The following is an 11,450-nucleotide window of genomic DNA, read 5'->3' on the forward strand; positions in this document are numbered from 1 at the left end:
CTAGCACCGTATCACTACATGTTTATGCTTCAGTACTCATATCACATAATATCGGAATTAGACTCATCGTAAATCTTAATTCCCTAACATAACGTACACTTAATATCATGTACTCACCTGGTCACAATGAACACTACCAAGATCTTATTTTTTCTTGCGTATCTTACTTTGCCGACCTATCTGAACTTTACTTTCGATCAATTTCTACACAATCATGTATTAATACTTATCAGTATCCAATTGATATACTTTAATCTATCATTTCTTGGATTAAAAGAAAGATTCATTTCTAGTTTCCCTTTGAAGTGTATCGATAAGCACTATAGGGTATCGATACATCCCTTCACTAGTGTATCGGTACACTGCTTATGTATCGATACACTAATTACATTCGATGTTTTGAGGGTATCAATACACTCCTCAGTGTCCCGATACACATTCATATAAATACGCATATTCAACTCATAAGGTATCGATACCTCTCCCAAAGGTACCGATACACTAGGCCCAAAATGGTCATTTTCAACCCGAAAATTCAACACTTTACCCCCAATTTTACTTGTTAAGCCCTTCTTATGCCTTAAAACTTATATATACATATTTAAACCTTCTTATAACACTATAACACTTCACCATTTCTCATAACTAAAAATAATTCTTGGATCAAAGAATTTCATCAAATTTTCCATGTGTTATAAATTCATTTCTATCACCTCTACCTTTTTAATTATAACCTTGACAAGTCAAATTCATCATTAGAACTTCAAAAACTTTTCTATATCAAAAGTTCATTTCTAAACTCTTAATAGAAATTCATTTTTAATTCTCTTCTTGGTGTTTTAAGCTTATATAATACCCAATTACTCCAACCCAACCTATAAATTTAAGAAATTAACCATTTAAAATCAAATTACCTTTGGGAGATGGAGCCACGAAATGAAGAAGAAAGAAAGAAAGAAAATAAGCTTCTGGAGCTTTTTCCTCTCTCCATCGTGTTATCTCCCTAAATATGGAGATAAAAAATATCCTACAAGTTAAATTACCATACCACCCTTATAATCCTTTCATATTAACCCTTTAATCCAATACTGAAATATTCCTATTTAAATCCTTGAACTTTTCAATTTTCTTAAATTGATCCCTAAATTTCAAAAAAAATTCATTTAATCACTGACCCGAATTTCAGGATGTTACGAATCTCCCATTCTTTAAAGAAAATTTATCCTCGAATTTTCATTTCACCATGAGATGAAGCAATCTTTTATAATACTTAGCAATTCTTATCTTACCCTTACTATTAACCTTATACTCATATATATTACTCTATACATATTTCTTTTACTCATACTATATACAAACTTAACACAACATATTCACTTGGAAACAATATCCTATTTATCTCTAACAATTCATTACTTATTGCTTCAAATCAAATATTTCAATTATCTTTCTAATTGCCACTTACCAACTACTATGTTGATTTCCAAATCTATTAAAACTAACTATTTTACCATAATGTTGAGATTTACCTGCAAGAATCTCTGGATCCTCAACATATTCATCGATCCTTAAATTATAAACTTGTGCAGTTAGTTGCATCTCATATTGAGTGAATGACTCCGATTGATTTCTTCTACGACCTCTACCTCTATTTCTTTGAGATACCGCAATAGATCTTTCTCTCCATACTGTCTCCTCAGTCATAACTGGATAATCTCAAATAAAATGTCCAACATCCCCACATCTAAAACAAGCTCTTGAGATTACTCTACATACCCCTGTATGATTCTTTCCACAATATGAACATTGCCTGACTTGACTGAAATTTGATCTTCTATCAGTAAAAACATCTAATTCCAACATATCCTGAGTTAGAGAATCTCATTCTCTATTTTTCTTTTATGGCGAAGAACTCGATGAAGCACCCATTTTTTTGGACTTCTGAACCTTCTGTTCTTTAAATCTTTCACTCTGAGCTATTTCTAGAGCTTTAGCTCGATTAACCACTTCTTGAAAAGATGAAAAATTCAAGGCTATAAACAACTCTCTTAGCCTAGGGCGCAAACCCTCCACAAACCAATCACATACATCCTTCTCAGTCAGAATAAGCTCAGCAGCAAAACGACTTAACTTATTAAATTCATATTCATATTCATACACTGTATAATTCCCTTATTTCAAATTCAGAAATTCTTGTTTCATCTATCTAATATATTGGTCACCAATGTACTTATGCTTGAATTCTTCCAAGAAAAATAACCAAGTCACTTGATCACTTCTTAATCTCATGGTGACATTTGTCCACTATATTCTAGCTTGACCCCTTAACAGAGAAACTATTCCATCTAATTTCTCCACATCAGAACAGTGGAGCCCATCCAACATAATCTTGACATCGTTTAACCAAAGATCTGCAGCAACCGGATCTTTCTCAGCTTCACCCTTAAACTCAGGTGCTCTTAAACCTTTTAATTCCTTAGCTATATTCATTCGAGGAGCTGATGGCGCAGAGGGTTGAAAACATGACAGAACATCGTTTAACGTCCCGAAAAATAACCCTTGATCTCTCATTAGTACTATTGGAGGTGTTCGATCTTCACCATGCCTGGCCAGGGTAGGTGAAATTCTACTACCCTCAAGTCTATTACTTCTTCTTTCACTGCGACGACTCTCATGATCAGACATTTATTACATAACCATGTAACTTTATTAGAAGACAGCATACTCATGACTCTATCAGATCAGAAACTTTCACTTTATGTTGGCATGTATACCTTTTCAAAATACTTTTAACTTCGGTTTAAGCCTAGAATCGACTAAACCTTAGCTATGATACCATTAAATATAACACCCCCAACCCGTATCCGACCCGGATACGAATTTGAGGTGTCACATTGACTAGTCAAAGCATGTACTTTTATAAAAACCATAGAAAATTTAAAACTTCCTTTCTATAAAGTTAATATTTTACCTAAACAAGTTTAAACATTATCAAACTCCATCAGAGCGTACATATATAATAACTTGGTTTACATGCCAACATACTAATTTACATAACAGAACATACTTTACAAATATTTCTGATCTAAACTTTGAGCGGAGATATGCTGCTCTGCTGAATCGAAGCTTGATCTTCTGACTTATCCACACCTACGTGTAAGACACTTACATGCTAAGTCATAGACTTAGTGAGACATGTAAATACCTAAAGTAAACTAACAAATTCATGTATATATATATGTATATATATATCTCATCTAACACAACATCATACCATACTATCACACAAAACAATATAACATTACATATAATCAAAAGTACACCTATACAAATCTTGTTATTATTATCAATAACCTCATATCATTATCCATATTATCTTTATTCCTACCTCTTAGTTATCTATTCATACACTTAACCTTCTTACTATCATATATTACACATATTACTTCATATTGCAACTACACATATGCACTCATTATTATTATCTTCATTCCTATTATCATATGATATCCAACTTATCATTTGTATACGTCCAATAACACACATATCATTTCACAAAAGAGAACATATATTATCATAGCAAGTTATTTATTTCTTTAGAGCCTATGTATTCTTTTGAGAACTGAAGGTATGTGAGTACATAGAGGTTGTTCTCAATGTTGTCTCCACAGCTCGTATATATCCCACTAGGGGCGCGTAGAAATTTGTCCCGAAGGACCACTATGTCCCGAAGGACCACTATGCCCCGAAGGACCACATAGAACAAATATGTCCTGAAGGACCACGTAGAACCCTCGACTCTTGGCATGTCAACTCTAACTATATCTCTCATAACACATGACATGGGCATTATCTGTTATATCATTTCACATCTTCACATAGGCACATAGTGTTGAGTTAATCGATCGAAGGAATCGGCCAAGAGGGGGTGAATTGTCAATTAAAAAGTTGGTGGAAGCTTTTACAGAAAATTGAAAGTAATTTCACAACGATTTAGAGTGGTTCGACTTTCTCAACCAAGTCTACGTCCATTACCTTAGCTATCTACACTAAGGATTTTCCAACAAATTCACTAATTTGTTCTTTCTTTTGAGGACAAAGAGTAACCTTACAACTCCCTCAAGAATTATACCCCAATTCTTGAGCACACTCCTTTTCAAAGAGAAATACACAAATTTGCAAACTTACAAGGAAAACCTAACAAGGCAATATGTTTTCACAATTCTAGAACAAGATAAGAACACTCAAAGATAATTACAAATGAGCACAAATTGTGTTCTTGAAAGCAAAATGAATATTGAAAGGAAATTTGGCTTGAATTGCACAAACTTGATGTTTGATGCTTTCTCTCTTGTTTCTCTATGATTTCTTCTTTATTTTTGTTGATCAATGACTTCAGAACTTGTTTAAATACTCCTTTAAATGATTCTGAACGTTGGTGATGGTTAGTGGAGTCAAAATAGCAGTTTAAGTGTGAAAACAATTAATAAAATCAGTTGGGAGCGTCAGTGCATAGATGCATACACTAGGTGCATCGGTGCATCAAGTGTAAAATTCAAATATTTTGACCGTTGGACCCTTAGTGCATCGGTGCACTAAGAATGCATCGATGTATAAAATGCATTCGATGTTTCAAAATAGCCTGAGTGCATCGATGCATGGCTGATGCATCGATGCATGGCTGATGCATCGATGCATCAAATGCATTCGATGTTTTCATAAAACTCTGAGTGCATCGATGCATAGTATGTTCATTGGTGCATGAAATGCATTCGATGTTCAATTTATTCCATGGTGCATCGATGCATGGATTGGTGCATCACTATGAAAAAGTGATTTTAGGCTTGATTTTGGTTCAAAATACTTTGTGAAAATTGTTTCAAAAATATATTAAGTATAAAACACAATTTTACACATTTAGTAAGGTTTGAAATTGATCTTGAAGACTTGGAGTATTAATTTGATATTCGAGTAATTAAATCGAATATACTTAGAAAATCATTTGTAAAATCTTAAAATTTATTTATACTTAATTTGTTATATCGAAACATCAAAATGTTTTCAACAATCTCCCCCTTTTTGATATAACAAAACATGTGTGTAATTTTAAGATTTTCTTTGAAAATAAATTTTGAAAAATTAAGTTTGAAATTACTCCCCCTTACTTTAACACTTCTCCCCTTTAAAACATTTTAACACTTTAACATTTCTCCCCCTTTTTGTTAAATCAAAAAGACATAAAAATCGATTTAAACAAGGTTTTGAAAAACATAGCCAATTGATATATATATAGCTTAAGCTGCTAAGATCAAAGATCAAAAGAGAGATTAACCATTAGTTTCATAATCAAATGTGAAATGGCATAATTGGTCATAATGAACTAATTTGATGCAAAAATTAAGAAACATTAAGCTCAAAATAATAAAGTTAAAACCAAACCAAATATATATAATAAGTTTAGTCACCCAAGCATCCAAAACATAACTCCTGACAAATTCAAACATTTAAGGATCCAAAATAAATAATCCTGAAACATCAAAATCAATCCAAGTTTTAGAAAACCAAGAAAGCATAAAAAGGAAACAAATCTACTCCATCGGAGGATCGGGATGAGGAGGATAATGAGCTCGAACTTCAAGAGTGAGAGCGTCCATTCGTTCATGCATCTCCCGCTGAAACTCAGTAATCTGATACTCCATTGAGGCAAACCTCATATCAAACGACTCTAAGAAAGATCGAAAATATGGTGGCGTTTGATCTTCTTGTCGTGTTGGTTTCGGTACAGGCTTATCGTCTGGTACGTGATCGTCGATATCTTACATGAGCTACTGAAATTATGGATCATCGTCAGTAGCCGGTGCCAGAGGAGGAGGAGCACGAGAAGAGCTAGGAGTAGTTCGTGAAGAACTCGCTCCCGGAGTTTGCTTATCAGGTCCAAAGACCCAAAGATCGGTTACCTCGTCTTGTTTCCAATCGGCTTTCTTCAACGAGATGAGATTGATTGGGTTTTAGAGAGGAATTGGATTGTCAAGAGAGTCGTTTAGACCAAGTTTGATAAAAAGGTTACTAAGAAGACATCCATAAACTAATGTTTCAACATGTTTTGAAGGAACAATGTTTATGATATCCACTAGTTGAATAAATATAATGTGGGGCATATTTATTTTGTTTTTATTCTTGAGATAGTGCATCCACCATAAATCCCTAGCACGAAGAGTGGAGTACCTACCTCCGGATGGTCTAAACCACTAAGAGATCATCAAATGAAGAAAACGATCGTGATGAGAACGTAAAGTACTAACACTAGCGTTTGGAACATAAGGATAATCCATAGTTTCATTCTCATTAAATAAACCTTCTTCATCTAACCCAAAACGGAAAGCTATAGTCTCAGGGTCAATATTAATATATTGGCCTAAAAGATATGATCTAATTGCTATAGTCCCACATTGAGTTTGGTTTTGAATGCATACCGCATTGGAGTAAAAAATGAGGACTAACTGATGATAGACGATAGGTTTGAGGTGAAACATTTTATCAAACTTCCAAGTTTTAGGAATCGGAAGGTATTCAAAGTCAATATCTATCATGGCTTGAAGAGAAGGAATACGCTCTTCCTGGATTCTATAGGATTGGAAAGAATTTATGTACCTAGAGTACAAGTCGTCTCTATGACGTTCAGGCATATTAAAACAGGATCTTATAAGAGATGTAGGTGGAGGAGGAACGGGATTAGGAGGTTGGTTTGAACGAGAACGACTCGATGAAGTTCTAGGGCGTTTGGGATTAGACATGATTTATAAATCTGAAAAGGAATGAAACCTACAATTTGAAACACATGTATGCACAATAATCAATCCCAAAACTCAACTAAGTCCTCAATAATTCAAGGTTCTCTAAACCGAATCCTAATGGGCAAGGTTTTGAAAACTATTTGAATATAATTTTTGAAAAATCATAATATGTATAGTTTTCATGAAAACAACATAATTAAATCAAAAACATCAATTTTAAAAATTAAATTCAGATTTTCAATTTTTTTTAATTTCGAAAATTCAAAAAATCTTTGAAAATTTGTGAATTTTTGATGAAATTGGTTGTAAAATCTAGTTTGAAATTATCAAACAATCAATGCCCGATATAATTTTCATCCTAGAACTAATTAAGACTAGTCCTCATATCAAAATATGATAAACTAGAAGTTTTTAGAAAAATACCTTGAAAATTTTGGACTGATGAGAATGAGATGTTGTGTTGCACGATTTAATGATAGTAGAAGGATATAGAGATGAAAAGCTCTAAGATTCTGACAAATTTTCGTTGATTTTGAGCAAATGGAGATTTAGAGAGAGAGAGGCGGCAATGGAGTGTTTTTGAGGGTTTTGAAACAAAGAAGAGAATCAGGGTTTTTTTAAACAAAACCCGATGGATGCATCGATGCATGGCCTTGTACATCGATGCACATTCAAGGCGTGTATCGGTGCACCTTCATGGTGTATCGATGCACATTCAAAGGGATGCATCGATGCACTGTTAAGTGTATCGATGCATGAAGCACAAAATGATAAAAATCCATTTTAAACACTCAAAAATGCTAAATTAATTAGCTCTAGTGGTATTGGCAACTCATATATTGAAAATTAATCATGTTCAATCAATCAAATTAATCCTTAAACAACATTTGAACATAAAATTAATTTTCACCAAAGAACATAAACTCCCCCTAACTAATAGCAATGAATGCAATAAAAAATTACTATTATAAGCATTTTTCATTTATTCTTAAAAATGTTAAAATTATTTTAAACACTAAGTGAAGATAGGTCAGTTAAACCTAATTCTCTGCTAAGTGTCCAAAATCTTTCTTTGTCTAAAGGTTTTGTAAAGATATTCTCTAATTGATGCAAAGTATAAACAAATTCTAGAACTACATCTTCTTTAGCAACATGGTCTCTAATGAAGTGATGTCTTATTTCAATATGCTTAGTTCTAGAGTGTTGGATGGGATTTTTAGTGAGACAAATAGCACTAGTGTTCTCACACTTGATAGGAATGGTACCTACTTTAATTCCATAATCAAAAAGTTGTTGTTTCATCCATAAAACTTGTGCATAACAACTACTGGCTAAAATATATTCCGCTTCAGTGGTAGATAATGCAACACAATTTTGTTTCTTTAAAAACCAAGAAATCAACATATTTCTAAGGAATTGGCAAGTACCGGAGGTGCTTTTCCTATCTAATTTGCATCCTCCATAATCCGCATCAGAGAAGGCATGCAAGCTAAAGCTACCAAAGTCACAAATTAGGAGTGTCCTTAAGGCATCTAAAGATTCTATTAACAACTAGTAAATGTGATTCCTTAGGGCATGATTGAAATCTAGCACATAAGCAAACACTAAACATAATGTCTGGTCTACTTGCAGTTAGATAAAGCAAAGAACCAATCATTGACCTATATAATTTAACATCCACACATTTACCTCATTCATCTATGTCAAGCTTTGTTGATGAGCTCATTGGAGTGTCATGCGGTTTCCCATTTTCCAGTCCAAACTTCTTGAGCATGTCTTTGACGTACTTAGCTTGATTGATAGAGATGCCATCTTTTCTTTGCTTGATTTGGAGTCCCAAGAAAAATGAGAGCTCCCCCATCATGCTCATCTCGAATTCACTTTGCATTAGCATAGAAAATTCTTGGCAAAGAACATCATTAGTAGAACCAAATATTATATTATCAACATAAATTTGAACTACTAATAAATATTTACCTTTATGCTTTAAAAACAATATAGTGTCAGCCTTCCATTTTGAAAAACCTTTTTCAATTAAAAAGTTTGACAATCTTTCATACCAAGCTCTAGGAGCTTGTTTTAAACCGTAAAGCGCTTTTGTCAATTTAAGAACATGATCTGGAAATTTTAAATCTTCAAAACCTAGAGGTTGTTCCACATACACTTCTTCTTTTATAAAAACATTTAAAAATGCACTTTTAACATCCATTTAATATAATTTAAATTCATGAAAGCATGAAAATGCTAATAACATTCTAATTGCTTCCATCCTAGCTACAGGAGCGTATGTTTCATCATAGTCTATGCCCTCTTCTTGAGTATACCCTTGAGCAACAAGTCTAGCCTTGTTTCTCACTATATTACCACTCTAATCAAGATTATTCCTAAATACCCATCTAGTACCTACAGTAGATTTATTACTAGGTCTTTTAACTAATGTCCAAACTTTACTTCTCTCAAATTGATTTAACTCTTCTTGTATAGCCATAATCCAATGTTCATCTTTTAATGCTTCTTTAATATTCTTAGGCTCTATGCATGAGATAAATTCAACATAATTACAAATATTTCTAAGAGAAGATCGAATTGTTACCCCTTTGGATGGATCACCAATAATTTCACCATCCTTGACATAATTGTACTCTCTTGGGTAAGATACTTCCCTTTTTTCAATGGTTGGATTCTCGAGAGGATCATGGGTTTCCTCATCTTTCGTTTCTTCCTTTGATGATGGTTCTCCAACGTCATGTCTAACATCATTTGTATTTATAACACCTACATCATCATTCAAACAAGAATCCTTTCTCGGAAGGAGAATATCATCGAAAACAACATGTATAGATTCTTCTACAACCAAAGTTCTTTTATTAAATACTCGATAAGCTTTAGAATTTAAGGAATAGCCCAGAAAAATTCCTTAATCACTTTTAGCATCAAATTTGTCAAGATTGTCTTTACCGTTGTTTAAAACAAAACATTTACATCCAAAAGGATGAAAATAACTAATGTTAGGCTTTTTAGTTTTAAAAAGTTCATATGGATTTTTCTTTAAAATAGGACTAATCATTACTCGATTAATAACATAACAAGCGGTATTTGTGGCTTTCGCCTAAAAATATTTTGGCAAATTGTTTTCACAAAGCATGGTTCTAGTTATTTCTTTTAAAGTTCGATTTTTCCTCTCAACAACTCCATTTTGTTGAGGGGTTCTAGGTGCTGAAAAATTATGGCTAATACAATTTGAATTACAAAATTCAGTAAATCCAAGATTTTCAAATTCAGTTCCATGATCACTCCTAACACTAGTTATAGAGTAACCTTTTTCGTTTTGGATTAGTTTTAAAAACGTGATGAATTTTCTAATGCTTCATCTTTAGTACTTAAGAATAGAAGCCAAGTATATATAGAATAGTCATCTACCAAGACAAATTCATAATGTTTTTCACCCAAGCTAGTAGTTCTAGATGGCCCAAAAAGATCTAAGTGGATCAATTGTAATACTCTACTAGTTGATACAACGTTAATGGATTTAAAAGAAACTCGCTTATGTTTTCCTTTAGCACAAGCATCACATATTTTATTATTATCAAATTTTAGTTTAGGCAACCCTCGAACTAAATCACCTTGAATTAGCTGTTGCAAAATGCTCATACTAGCATGTCCTAGTCTCCTATGCTATAACCAACTATCATGCTCATCCTTAGCAACTAGGCATAAATTAGTTATATCAATAGAATCTAAATGCACCATGTAAATGTTTCCTATTCTATGACCAACAAGCATAATCTGATTAGATGCAATGTCAATGACTTTACAACCATTAGTTTCAAACATGACATTGAATCCCTTATCACATAATTGACTAATACTCAAAAGATTATGCTTTAACCCATTCACATATAAAACATCTTTTTTTGTATGGAAGAGGTATTACCTATTGTACATATACCTTCAATGTGACCTTTTGAATTATCACCAAAAGTCACTTCTCATCCATTTTTGGCGTCAAGCTCTATGAACCGGCTTTTGTCCCTGGTCATGTGTCTTGAGCATCCACTATCAAGGTACCATGAGTTTGAATTTGTTTCCCGTTCCTTGTAGCAATGCTCCTTTTCCTACAAACATAGATTAATTTCTAATTTTTGGTACCCAAATTCTTTTGGGTCCATATTCATTAGTTTCAAAAATCCTAGTCCCCTTAGGTATCCATTTGTATAGGATATTCTTATCTTTAGTAGTAATGAGTCATTTAGGAACCCATATACTTCTAATGATTTTTCTATTAGAGGTTCTTCGGGGACCTCTATGATTGTAGTTTTTAAAACTTTTTCTAAAAAAGTTGGATTTTGAATTTTCTCCATTTTCAAAACATTTTGTTCCAACTTTATCAAAAGAAGCTTTAAGATCATCAATTTTCTTTTGATGATCATCATTGACCTTTGAAAGTAAATTTTGCAAATCCGAATTTTTCTTTTCAAACTCTTCTAGTTTGATTTGCAAATCTTTGATTTTACTTTCAAATTGGTCTTGGATATGAGCTTATTTTCATTTTTCAATTTTGAGACATTATTTTTATATTTTAAAAACAATTTCTCATATTCCGAAGCCAACCTATTATATTCCTCTAATAACTCATCATAAGATAAATCATCTAAT

Source organism: Hibiscus syriacus, unplaced genomic scaffold (genome assembly GCF_006381635.1).
Source record: "Hibiscus syriacus cultivar Baekdansim isolate YM2019G1 unplaced genomic scaffold, ASM638163v2 tig00111634_pilon, whole genome shotgun sequence".
Classification (NCBI taxonomy): domain Eukaryota; kingdom Viridiplantae; phylum Streptophyta; class Magnoliopsida; order Malvales; family Malvaceae; genus Hibiscus; species Hibiscus syriacus.